Source organism: Schistocerca gregaria, chromosome 8, assembly GCF_023897955.1.
Source record: "Schistocerca gregaria isolate iqSchGreg1 chromosome 8, iqSchGreg1.2, whole genome shotgun sequence".
Classification (NCBI taxonomy): Eukaryota; Metazoa; Arthropoda; class Insecta; order Orthoptera; family Acrididae; genus Schistocerca; species Schistocerca gregaria.
In genome coordinates, this window is record NC_064927.1 from 155904243 (window position 1) to 155918130 (window position 13888).

At 39.8% G+C, this 13888-nt stretch overlaps 1 non-coding gene across 1 annotated transcript; it reads right to left on the reverse strand.

Annotated features, from left to right (window-relative positions):
• Positions 1–11205: 11205 nt before the first annotated feature.
• On the reverse strand, positions 11206–11277 carry Trnaa-cgc (transfer RNA alanine (anticodon CGC)). Its single transcript has one exon. It is a non-coding gene; the product is annotated as a tRNA-Ala (tRNA).
• Between the last annotated feature and the right edge of the window lie 2611 nt (positions 11278–13888).

Here is a 13888-nt window from a genome sequence, read left to right on the forward strand (position 1 = left end):
GCTAGGAAGTCTCTCTAGACCTGCCGTGTGGCGGCGCTCGGTCTGCAATCACTGATAGTGGCGACACGCGGGTCCGACGTATACTACCGGACCGCGGCCGATTTAAAGGCTACCACCTAGCAAGTGTGGTGTCTGGCGGTGACACCACAGAAATATCGTATTTTACGCGCTTTCTTCTTCGAGATACCGCATCCAAAATTCAGGTGAGTTTTCTACTCGAAATAATAGAGAAATTCCGGTGTTTGTTTTAAAACTCGCGCCAGTCTTAAAAATGGCCATATATTCGATGCCGCGGGAAACCTATCTCTATGTGGCAATATTGGTTTAAACTGGCAGCAGCAGTGTACAGATGCGACGAACGTAAGTTGTGGGGATTCACAAACTTGCTGACTCTGTCTCCCTCCCTCAAAAATAGTTCAGATGTCTGAGGTCATCAGTTCCTTAGACTTAGAACTACTTAATCCTAACTAACCTAAGAACAGCACACACATTCATTCCCGAGGCAGGATTCGAACCTACGACCGCAGCAGCAGCGCGATTCTGGACTGAAGCGCCTAGAATTGCTTGCCCACAGCGGCCAGCTCTCCCTCCCTCCCGACCATCCCAAACCCTGAACACTCTTCACCCTATGATGCGTCATTGTAGCCGAAAGTGCCAGTGCACTCGAATTGAAAGTGATTTGTGTTATCGGCAACAGTACAATACTTTTGTCAGTAGCTAGTTTCGTAATGGCAAAAATAAAAGATGTTCATATGTTGCAGGCTATAAACTGAAAGTAGCAGATGCAGAAGAACATGGAAGCAGAGCACCTGAGCGGCATTTCGGACCTCCACCAACAGAAAGAACAATTCGCCATTGACGGGCTACTAAAGAAGAACTGAAAAAATGAGAAGACTGAATGTGCAAATACAGGATTGAATGCAAAATGGTCAAAACTAGAAGAAGACGAGTTTCAGGGATTTTGAAGGTCGGATTGGTTTCATCAACCACGATTTTTTAGACTGGCTTTGCAGTCTAATAATAAAGTTATTTAAAAAACTGCTAAAAATTACGGTGTGTCTTTTAGTACGTAGCGTCTTATAGGCCTCTTCCAGAAGCAGTGTACCGTAGATCACTGAAGAATCTAAGCGTTCCAAATAATTGGGAAAAAGCCCAAGTCATTCGCATTTTCAAGAAAGATCGTTGAACAGACGCACAAAACTACAGGTGTACGTCGCTGACGTTAGTGACGTTGTAGAATTTTTGGAACATATTTTATGCTAGCGTATGACGATATTTCTCGAGACCGAAAATTTTTCTGTACGAATCAACATAGATTGCAGCTCTTTCTGTTCGTCCACGAGACCCAGATGGCAATAGATATTGGAGCCTAAATTGACCCCGTGTTCCCCGTCATCCAGAAAGCGTTAGGTGCAGTGCCGCAAGGTAGTCTGATGAACAAAGTACGGAGTATGTGAGCAGCTGTGTGTTTAGACTGAAGGTTCAAATGACTCTAAGCGCTATGAGACGTAACATCTGAGATCATGTCCCCTAGACTTAGAACTACTTAAACCTAACTAACCTAAGGACATCATCACACACTAAGTGTATAACGTCGGAACTTCCATGAGGCTTTTCGCGGGTGCTGCTGTTGTATACAGAGAAGTCGCAACCGAGTTTGGCAGAATTCTGGAATGTGTTGACATTTTTGCGGAGTCCAAGAAACTTCAGGTAGTTTTTGCTTCCACATTCGTTGACTTCGCCGACTCAACCAAAATACCATATTCAAACCCAACCTAGACTTGAGGCTAAGCTACAGATCAGTCTGTCGCTACAACTGCTTATCCCAACAAAAGCCCCAGGCCCCAAGAACTGTCTCTCAGCAGATGTGCAACGCCGGCCAAATGTTCCAACCCCGTCGCAACGCTATAACATTGCAGCGAAATGCAGGAAGACTTGCAGAGGATCAATGCTTGATGCAGGGACTGGCAGTTGACCTTCAACTTCAATAAATGCAACGTAGTGTGGTTAAATAGACAGGAACAACCGTTGCCGCAAGCAGTCACACCCATGAACTATCTGGGAGTACGTGTACGGAGCTGTTTAAAGTGAAACGACAACATAGAGTAATCGCAGGAAAGGCAGTTGCCAGAGAAATTCACTGGAAGAGTCCTCAGGAAGAAGTGAAGTTCGCCTTCGAAAGTCGTAGCTCAAGAAATCATCGTTTGACGAGTAGTTGAATATTGGTCAAGACTAGGATCCATACAAGATAGCAGAGGAAACAGCGAAGATCCCAAAAAAGAGCAACGTGTTTCGTTACAGGTTCAGTTAGTAAGAGTGAAAGCGACATAGAGATGCTCAGTCAACTCCAGTGGAAGACACTGCAGCACAAGCGTTCTGCATCACGGCTGCTCCATCACAGGGATGTTTACTGTTAAAATTCCAATATTTTGCTTCGTCCTAAGAATATCTGAAGGAAAGATCATGAAGCTAGAGAGACACGAGTTCACACTGAGGCTTACCAACAATCGCTCATCCAGCGGACCATTCGCGGTTAGAATAAGAAATAAGGTGATTTCGAGAGTATCGATATAGTAGATGTAGAATGCAGTTTATATTGGTGAAACACCAACGTTGCGAAAAATCACAAGACTGATATAAGGCTGCAAGAAGTAGTTGTGGCGCAATGCGAATTTGGCAGCAGCCATATTGTGGTATGCAGCGATCCAGGATTGCCATTAATTGTCAGCAGTAAGATTCCTGATCTGGGAGGGTTGCTGCCACAATGCTGCATGTTTAGGCACAATTTCAGTGAATAAAAGTTGGTGCACAGTCTGAATGCATGTCTGGTTATTTTTAGATGCTTTCGACGATATGAGGAAACCGAGAAATAGGAGGTCTCACAAATTTAAAGCGAATTTATCATGCAAAACGCCTGGACGCGACTTTCTTAAAAACTACACTAATCAATTTAAAACTGCGTTTGTCAGGTACCGTTCGGACATGGAATGAGCGGGTAGAAACATCATCAATAAGGCAGAGAGCTGTCTCCGGACTTGACCAAAGGCTCATGAATCAATGGGACAACGTACATACTATGGCGCAATGCTTTTTAATTTATTTGTGACAATAAGATGAAGTGTATAAAATACCAGTCAAATAGCGAAAAGAGGTAACTTTGATGTCAGAATTTGTCAGAAGAAAATGTTCAGTCGTCAGAGACTCCGAGCTGTTTCTCACAAAGGCTCCGCACTACGCACATGCCGTCGACGTACCTTGTAAGCCCAAGGTGTGGTACTTGTTCGTTGGCGACATATTCGTCGTGTGGAACCATGATGAGTAACAGCTTGGTGACTTCCTACGACATTTGACCAGTCTCCATGCCAACATATTTACGAAACATGATGCGTACCTGGGCCGCGAATATGAAGCGATATCTTCACAAACTTTCAAATCATCACGCGCGTCAGAACAGGGGTATGATTAACACCTTCGTATCACGCGCAAAACGAATGTGTGTGCCGCAGCAAGATGCAACACCTTGAATGCGCTTCGAGGAACCATGGGTACGTGTGTCACGAAATCAAACACACTGCAAAGTGACACGTCAGAAGAAAAATTGCTACGTACGGATTTTCTGTCACAAATCGTCAGAGTTACTGACAGCATCGCTCGTACATTGCGTTGAGTATCTACAAATCTGTCACGAAAATCAGAGAACGTTTCAATCGGCAAAGGACAAAAGGGACCTACCACAAAGTCTGGAGTTCGCTTTATCGCTAACGGTGCACATATGGGAAAGTCTATGTCTTACTTTTAGACAAATTATTTCATAAAACGTTTGCCTTTCATGTCAGTAATTAAGTATGCTTTATTTACGTAGACGATTTAGATTAATTGTAACGCTTGGTCTTAACACTGATTGCTGATGAACTACGTTCCCAACAAGCAAGTATCAGAAGAATTTTCTGGTTTTCATTGTGTTTTGTTAGAAATTTAATGTATGTGATACTCTAGGATAGGTGTGTACACACATAAAGGTCAAGTACTTTGCAACAACTTAAAAATATACTTTGAAACGCAGTGTATAAGTATAGATAATACGTACCACACACAATTGGTGACGGGACTGTAACAGAGTCAGTTAAAATACAGGAAACAGCCTGTGCCGAACTCATTATCAAACAACGATCCCGTTTACTAGCCTAAGACACTACCGTTACACCACGGACACCAGCGGAATAGCACTCAATCTTCAGTATTTACGGTAGTCAGTCATTCTTCCGCACTTTTCATCTGTTGAAACTTCTTGGTTATGTAAGAAACATTTGTCTTTAATTTATTGATGAAGTAGTCTAACGTTCCTCTGCTCATCCGCGTATATTCGAAAAATTTTATGGCGCTCTTCGTAGTTGCCGATACAAATTATGAAATTCTCCGTGCAGATCCCTCGTTTCATCACTTTCATGCACTGCGCTCTTTTATTTTCCTAAGTAAAGCTAATTTTGTTGCCTTACTCTCGAGCTACAATATTCTACAGTTAAGGGGGGACGTTTTATAGAAACAGCTAGTCGGCTGTTGTAGTAGGTGATCGTCGCTCCGACGCAGGACACCCGAGCGTATGGAGGGGAACAAGGCGTGTTTGTCCGATCGGAATTTTTACCGTCGCTTCCGAACCAGTAGTGCTGCGTAAGACAGTATTGCAACGTACACACTCGGTGGAAAAATGGACGATCGGATTTACCGACCGCTGTGGTGTACGCATTGAGAGTGGCGTAGTGGTGTGGTTTTATCGTGACCAAAGTGATTGTAATTGACAATGAGTTATTAACTCATCTTGTACAACAAAGGCCTGTGCTCTGGCACATAACCTCGGACATCTTTAAAGATAGGAAAGCCAGAAGAAATGCGTTGCATGAAGTCTGTCTTCAACTCAGGAATGATTTTGGTACGTTGGAAGACAGCGAAAAGAATGACTTTCGTGAGCACAAATAATTTTATCTATTTATTTTATAATGATATTGAATTGATCTTTATAGTCTTAAATTTATTATTTATGTTCAATTTTTAATGCACAAACAAACGCAAAGAATCAAAATTTTAAAAACAAATAAAAACAACTTAGATTAGAAAAAAGAAAAGACACTAAACATAATTACAAAACAACAAATATCTTATAACAATACCAGCAGATAAGGGAACGGTCATAATAGTAATGAATAAATTAGATTACCATCTTCGTTTAAAACAAGGCTTGATATTAAAAAATTTAGTTCCGAAACGTCGCCAAATCAAAGGTAAATTAACGAATCATTAATATTATATTAAATAAATGTAGGACTATAAAGGTAAATTGAATAGTAGTGTAATAATTAATAGTCTTTAAAATTATATTTCAATATAATTGTATTTATTTTACATTTTTAAAGTTTCAATATAGTTAGTACCTGTTATAAGTCAGTTGTACTAATCAGTGGGACTACAGTTATTTTTCACGCTAAACAGTGTCAAATATGCCTGCAATGAATGTGGGTTTACTTATTTATCCCAGCTTCACGTGCCTGGGCCTTCAGATCTTTGAACGCCAGCGAATGCTCCCAACACTTGACACGAAGTATTTGTAGAGGACATTTCTCACGTTGTTGGCTTTCAAACCTCTTCTTGCACAGAAGGCTACTAGAATGTTTTCGAGTCCTGTAATTGACGTAGCATCCTCAGCTACGTATCCATCTCTGTCTCGAACATAATTATGAAACACAATACGGGCCTTGACAATATCAGTAGAAAGATCAGGTTGTACATTCACGGGACAGAGAAAAATTGTTACTGAGTGTTCCGAACGAGCACTATGTACCTTCTTCCTCTACACAGTCTGTAGTTAAAAATCCTCTTTTCAACAGTCAAGTGAGTATCAGTGCAAGGTGTCAACAGATGTTGATGTAAGCCAAATGCAGCGTCAGCAACAACGAAATTAGGTACTTTCGGGCTTCCTTTTCCTCGTACGCACATCTCTGAAGAATACAGAGCCACTTCCCGCCGGACGCACGGAACGGATGTTCTTTCCATCAATCTCACCTATACAGTGAGGGAAAATTGCTATTGATTCAAATCCCTTTGCCGATTCCTCCCAGGTTTCTTCAGTGGGTGTGCACTTACTTTGCTAGACTAGCCAGAGAGCTTCCCAGACCTCTTTAACAATCCATCTTGCTCTACATATTCCAATTCTGTACGAATAATGCAGGTCAGTAAATGTGCATCTACTGGCCAAATACCTAAAACTAAAAGCATTATTTTAATGTCAATGCAACAAATAGGTTGTAGTTAGCAAGTTGTACTTATTCAGTATACTGCCTTATTTCGACTTCCAAATATTTTATTTTCAGGTAGAGAAATACATGATGCTTCTATCACATCACAAAACAATTACTCAAAAACAAGTGGTTCACATGCCTACAAGGAAAAAAGTACATATTCAATGATTAGCTACAGTTCCTGCGGAAAATATACGGTAAAAGAGAAACATAAGAAAGCTATAAGAATGGAGATGAAGACTACGATAGTGAAGAACTAAATGCGCCGGCCGCGGTAGTCTCCCGGTTCTAGGCGCTTAGTCCGGAACCGCGCGACTGCTACGGGCGCAGGTTCGAATCCTGCCTCGGGCATGGATGTGTGGTGTCGTTAGGTTTAAGTAGATCTAAGTTCTAGGGGACTGATGACCATAGATGTTAAGTCCCATAGTGCTCAGAGCCATTTGAACCATTTGAACTACATGCTTCACCACTACCTCCGGCAGCTGAAGGACCAGCCGAAACAGTTGTTTCAAAAGCAAAACCACCTACAAGGCAACATAAAAAAATGGATGAAGTCGACTTAATTTTACAGATATTACCGGTAAGAGAAGCTGAAAAAAAGACAAACTACAATTTTGTGAAGGTATGTTGCCTCATGTAGGCAAGTTTGATGACAAACAGTGGCCTCAATGCCTAATGGAATTTTTTAAAGTCATTTCGAAAATTAAAAATACATACTCCTCCATACCTCAAAACCCATAATGTACGGAACCAATCTAGTCCCCAGATCCAACAGTTTAATCAACCATCAGATGTTAAGTTTACACAACCTTTCAATGTTCCCTAGATGCCTCAACAAGCATTTACGACTAACACACGTTCACCGCAGTTTATAAGTACTCCACCCAGTTCCATTACAACAAATGACTCGCTCTCCAATCACAAATTTCCAGCCAATTTTGAACTCACCTCAGCAGAAAAGTCCTGCTGCCCACCATTACGAAAATGGTCCTCAAATGATCGTGGATGATAATGTTCAATATCACAGTCCTTTACTAATTTCATTATCTTCAACGAACACCACTGATTTTGCTGAATTGTAATTCTTAGTGATCAAATATTGCCAGACATGTAATAAAATGCTGTAGCTTATTCTGTACAAAAAATTACAAAATTTTGCAGTCTAAAAATTATGTGACGAATTAATTTCCAACTCTCAGTTTTACTTACCTGGAAGTTATTAGAGCATTTCCACCAGTTGAATACAATTCCCCACTAATTTTTTTCCGTTGTATATGATTTTTCAGCAGGCTGCGCAGTTCGTCGAATGACGAGAGTGACATCCTAAAACAATTGAAAAACTTTTCTTTGTCGTTTCTTAAATCAGGAAACAAATGGTAGAAGGCTTCTAACTCCCTCATATTAATCGCTCCGTTCCCCCCCCCCCCCCCCCTCCCTCCTATGCTTTATATACACTCCATTACTAGTGTTGCCACGTACCGTCTGTGAGTGATCATTGCAATCAAGGAGCACTTCTGGTGCAGACTGACTTTCATAAAGTAAAAAACTTCAATTGATTACCTCTATTTGACACGATAAGTGAGAATTATTCACATAGTTTCATTGATATCAAACTGTAACAGACTGTGAAGGCGAGTTAAATTCGCAGGCGGACCATTCGTTTTGTAAAAGCCCATTACAGTACACGAGCAAGGTCGAATAACCGCATCACATCGCTTTCAGTCCAGTCTCATTATTCACGCGCCATGCCCCATCGCCACGAGTGACAGCGTCATTGCTTCCTTTGCAGAGGGAGGGCAGTGAGCGGCGGTGATTAAAGCGTTAGCGAGATAATGGAGAATCCGGTATGCGTATAGAAACTGTAGTTTGGCGTGTAGCAACATCTGTCCAGGATAATGAACTTGTCGACATGTCACGAGAAAACCCTATCTTAAACGCGTCGCAGTTGAAACCTAATACTGCGCATCCTGGGTCGGTGGATACGATTCGACGCCATTTTCGGGGTGCCAGATTACTTACCAAACGTGCAGCCGTCAAGGAGAGGTACCGTGACGATCATCGACTCTGCCGACGGCAGCGTCAATCGTGACTAGCGGAACTCACACACATGTCAGTGATGGTGCAAGACTGGTTTGCAGAACAGAATGAAATTTATCTTCTTAATTGGCCTCCTCTTGCACCTGATCTAAACACTATTGAAAGCATGTGGACAGACTGTGCGAGAAAACTGGCATGATCTTGCGCCTAGAACCCGTCATGATCTTCAGAAATATTATTTTGAACAATCAAGATCGCTAGTAATTCTTTTCAATACTATTACCGGTTTCGATAGAACTACGCTGCGATCACCGGATCTGAAAGTTGCAAAAATAAACATGCCAAGTGAAGGCCGCTCAAACATGTATGATTTCGTACAACCACTGTGTACACTACTGCAACATTAGGACGTACCTTGTAACATTATTAGATGTACATGCTTTTTACAACACAGGCACATACTGATGCTGCGTCAAAGTGACGTGCAACTCGCCATGTCACAAATAAAATACCACACGAACTGAACATACCGGTAAAACATGTTGTGCTGATGTCCCAGCATACACAAATCGCTTGATATTTTTATAGATCAGTAAGTATACAGTTATTTACATAGCAGCGCCCGATAAATTTCGATACGTGTGCAACATTGCAAATTATCTCTTCTCTTTAATCTCATTAAAATTATTCTTAAGACAATTTTCGTAACATTTTAATTCACAGATTTAAAATGTTTTGGTAATACACACGTTTCTTTAAATGTATTTACAATGTCATATACATTGTCATCCTTTACATGTGAATTTATAACAACTATAGATCAATGTCATTTTTTAGAAATAAGTTTACAAGAAAAGTAATGAAGATTGTTCATCAAGAGTCATATCAAGAGTCCTGACAGGAAAAAAGTCAGCAAGATAGCTATATGCAAGACAAATATAGGCCACAACCATGGACCATACAAAATCACTCCATGAAATACTCTCATGTTTACATAATTGTATTCTTCGTACCATATAAAATGAACTGCACTAAGTCATATGTGGATGTAGAGCCGTGTTCGTGGTCTAAGCACAGCGCTTTCATTAAGGAATGATGGGTTAAAGTGCTAGTGTAAGCGCTTAGCGGATTATTGAAGGATATGGTGGAGCTCGTGGTATTGTTCCAAAGCTCATTTATATATATCTTATGTAGGCCTAGACTCGTGCAGTGATTTATTTTGATTGCCGAGTTCCTCTTGAACAGACACGCACTACATCAGTTGTACTTAAACTAAACCTCAAGTTCTGTAATAAGCATAAACATCCACCACTGCATCAGTGTTGTTATGCATGTGATATTGTCATTGCGACTATACCAATTTTATGGTTTCTTTAAGTCTTTACGGTCACACTTCTACGTACCATGATGTATTTATTGTTGTATCTACTTTAAGAAAAATCTTGAGCACTGTAATAAACATAAATATAGAGAACCGCATCATTTATGTGTAGAAATGTCATTCGAGCAGTAAGAAGTTTCCCGGTGTATTTTGTGCCCACTTACACAAAAAAACTAGAAGATATAAACCATGAGCACTTCAGCATATATTTTCATGAGTCAGTGTATATACTCTCACGTGAGCTGCTTGAACTGTACCACGAACTCCACAATATTCTGCAATAATCCGCTCTGCGGTTACACTGACACTTTAACCCATAATTCTTTAATGAATGAGCTGTACTTAAGCCACGTGCACTGTGCCATTTACGCATATGACTTAGTGTACATTTTATGTGGTGCGAAGAACACAATTATGTAAAACTAAGACTGTTTCACGGAATGATTTTCTATGGCCCACGGTTGTGGCCTATTTTTGTCTTGCTTATAGTATCTTCATGACTTTTTCCAGTCAGGACTTTCGATACGGCTGTGTGTCGATAAATAATCTTAACTTTTTTATTGTAAACTTATTTTTAAAAATAATGTTGAACTACAGTTATTATAAATTTAACGTAAAGAATGACAAAAGTGGACAATCTAATAATGTTACAAGGCACGTTCTGCTGTCGCAGTAGTGTACACGGTGATTCTATTAAACCTTCACTTGGGATGTTTTTTGTTGTAACTTTCAGATCCTATGATGACAGTGTAGATCTGTAGAAACCGATATTAGTAATAAATAGAATTACTAGCGATCCTGGCAAACTTGATTCTTCAAGAATAATGTAACCTTCAGATCGCCTCCAACGACTGACGCAATTTCAAACATGTATGAACTTCGGAAAATAATCCTAGCCGCCTGGGAGGAGGTGGCAGAAAAGAACAGATTTATTAGCCTCCTCGAATACTCCGTTCCTCACAGGTAACAGACACTCATTGAAATTGTAGCCCTCTGATTGAGATATTGAGTGGAAAAGGAACTACATGTTGTCCCCTTTTGATGTTCGAAAATCTCTTGATAAGAATTGTGATTTCTACTAATTAAACAAATTAATAGATGAATACACTAAACTGATTCAGAAGGATTTAGGTTGAAGCAAGTAGCAAGTACTGGGACATGAAGAAGCTTGCACAGGACAGAGTAGCATGGAGAGCTGCATCAAACCAGTCTCAGGACTGAAGACAACAACAACAAACAACAACAGAGGAACAAAACAAAAAAATGACTAAGCCAGATACGAATAAAACCAATTCGCCAAGAAGTTGCCTCCTAGACCGCCAACAATAATACTCTTTTCGTTCTGCTTCTTCTTCGTTTTATTATGTCAATGATTCTTTGCGGACGTCTCATGACTATTTCATATTCCACTGAACAGAATTGCACTCTGTTTTCTTATTACGGGCATGGCGAGTCTCCTGATTGAACAAGCTGACCTATCGTGACGGCAAAAATATTTGGAGGAGCTGGGATTTGAACCCAGGACTTTCTGCATGCGAAGCAGACACTCTACCACTGAGTTACACCCCCAACCTGCTAGTTAATGTCTTTTACGTTGTTCTTACACCTCTTGACTAAACATCACGTAATCGAGTCCCTATGCCTGTTTGTGATGTTATGAATGATGCGGCGCAGTCCTCTTGCGTGTTTTTAAGAGGGCGCGTCGTTATGCTAATTGTCAGGAAGGTTTTAATCTTTCTACTACACTCACAAATACAAGGGTTCTTTACTGTTATGAGCAGACAGGTACATCCCCTATTTAATTACCCTTCTAACTTGGATGAATGGCCTTGAGCATCGAGTCCACAACAAATATTTTTAAGTACACAAAGTAGTAGTATTTTACTTTTACATGGAGAAAATAAGAAACTGAAAATAGAAAGAAACAAAAACTGGAAGGTTGTATAGGTGTTGTGAATGATGTAATATCGTACAACACTGCATAACATAGCGAGAGTATGGAATAACAACATTATTATTAATAATAATTCACGCACACACATTCACAGTAACTACATCACTAACCACACACTAAACAACATTTGCTTTAATATAAAGTATACTAAGCAACTGATAACAGCCTAATATTGAGCTGCAAAGGCCTTTTACTTATTATCAGAAACATTTTCGCGAAACAGCTTCAAATACTACATGTAGCAATATTAATAACCTTATCAAAATGGTCCTTTTATTCCAAATAATGGTTACTAATACGTAAACAAAATGATTAACAGAAAGTAATTTCGTTACAATTACTTACATCAGAAGTACGAAAAAGTCACTGACACACTGTACTTGATATATTATATTTGAACATAGCTGAATTATTGCAGTGGATTTGTAAATTTAGTGGCAGTATAGCGTATTATCATTTTCCTCCTCAGTCTGAGTTACGGTTTTATGTTCTACAAACAATAGCGATAAATTTTTTCGGTGTAATACATTACTCTACTCTTAACAATAATTTAGTTGTCTTCGACAATTTTTTACACATATTTTATACATTTTATATTACATATTCCACTTTTTCTAATTTATCTGAGAGTTTAAGAAAGTGTTTCATTAAAGTAATAAGAAATAAACGTCTTTACAGAACTACTTCTCCGAGACACATACAGTTGGTGAAGCTTGTTATGATTCCATCGAGATACGTCAGATAATTATTAAACCAAACTGACAAATAAAATAAAGAAAATACTGTTTTGCCTTTATGTTTTGAAAGAGATTCTGCAAGGTTCCGGGATCCTGTACGGTATACCGTTTCAGAGTTTCAAAGCTGTGCACAAAATGCTGCAGAACGAAAGATTCAATCTGGAAAGTGTTCACAAATATAGTTGAGAGGGACACCAGTACGATTATGATGTTGTGCAGGTTTACCTTGGAATGTGATTGAAACGGGTTTGATTTGGCCAAGAACGCCACAACATGAGTATTACGAAAACAGAGCTGTCGTAGGTTCTGAATCTGGTCACTTACACCGGTATCCTGTTAGAACTATAACGCTTTCAGTAATCACTTTTTAACTTCTGGATCTCACGATGACTTTTAAGCCGTCCGTCTCTTGAGTATTTGATGTTGTACTACATCCTCTCCCAATACGGCCACATATCAAATGCTTGCATTTCGTTCTTCAGGTTTTTTGTGATCCATGTTTCAGTTACACAAATTCCTGATGTGCATTTCAGCAACTTTCTCATTTTCGTACCATTACATCTGCATTAGCGCTCTGTTTACTGAGGAAAGCTTTCAGTTTTGCCAGTTTACTTCTGATACTCGCTTCGGCTATCCAATGTAATCTTGCTTCTTAGACAGAATTCTTTAATTTTTTTTTTATTGCAGAGGCGTTTCCAGTTTGCATGTTGAGTAAGTGAGCATTCCTCTTTCTACTACCCTTTATCGCCGTCTTTGCCTTGTTCATCTTTAATCCATATTTCGTGCTAATCATATTGACCATCCCTTTCAATCAGTATTAAAAAGCTTCCTTATAGCTGCTTGTAACTTTAATATTTTGAGCAAATTTAATAATTTTTCTTGCTGATGTAACAGTTTATTCCGCCTGAAAACACAAACGTCACTTATCAAGTTGACTCTGTTGATACCTAGTTACCATTGAAAGTAAGTCCACTGTCAACAGATTTTTTTTTTCCTAAGTGGGAGGTTAGCACATTATTACTGCGGCAGGAATGAAAATTCGGTTTCCTGTTATTCAGTATGGTAAGCCGCATGAAACGTTGCAAAAAGCAGTGAAGGCGCGTAAAGTACACAATTCAAAATGAGTTATGGTTGCACTTTAAAAGAGCTACAAAATTTGTATGAAGTGAAGAACTGCGTTCATCGTAAGTATTGGGCCATAGAAAGTAGGAAGGTATGTGGGATGTTTCCCAATATAAAAAGAACACTGTGTGATGATGCTGCTTAGAGGTACGTCACTACGTTTCCAGACTGCTACTAGCGAGAGCAAGGTGGCAGCATTGCTTCTGGGTCAGACGTAACGCTAACGGTTCTTGCCAAGCGGTCCAGCTGGCAAACCGTCCTGTATGAAATCAATGCAGTAACTTTCTCTGCTCAGCGCGTCATACCTTCAGCGAACCACTGTGGTCAAGCGCTGATAAAAGCACATTTGTAACTTTTAAAAATATCA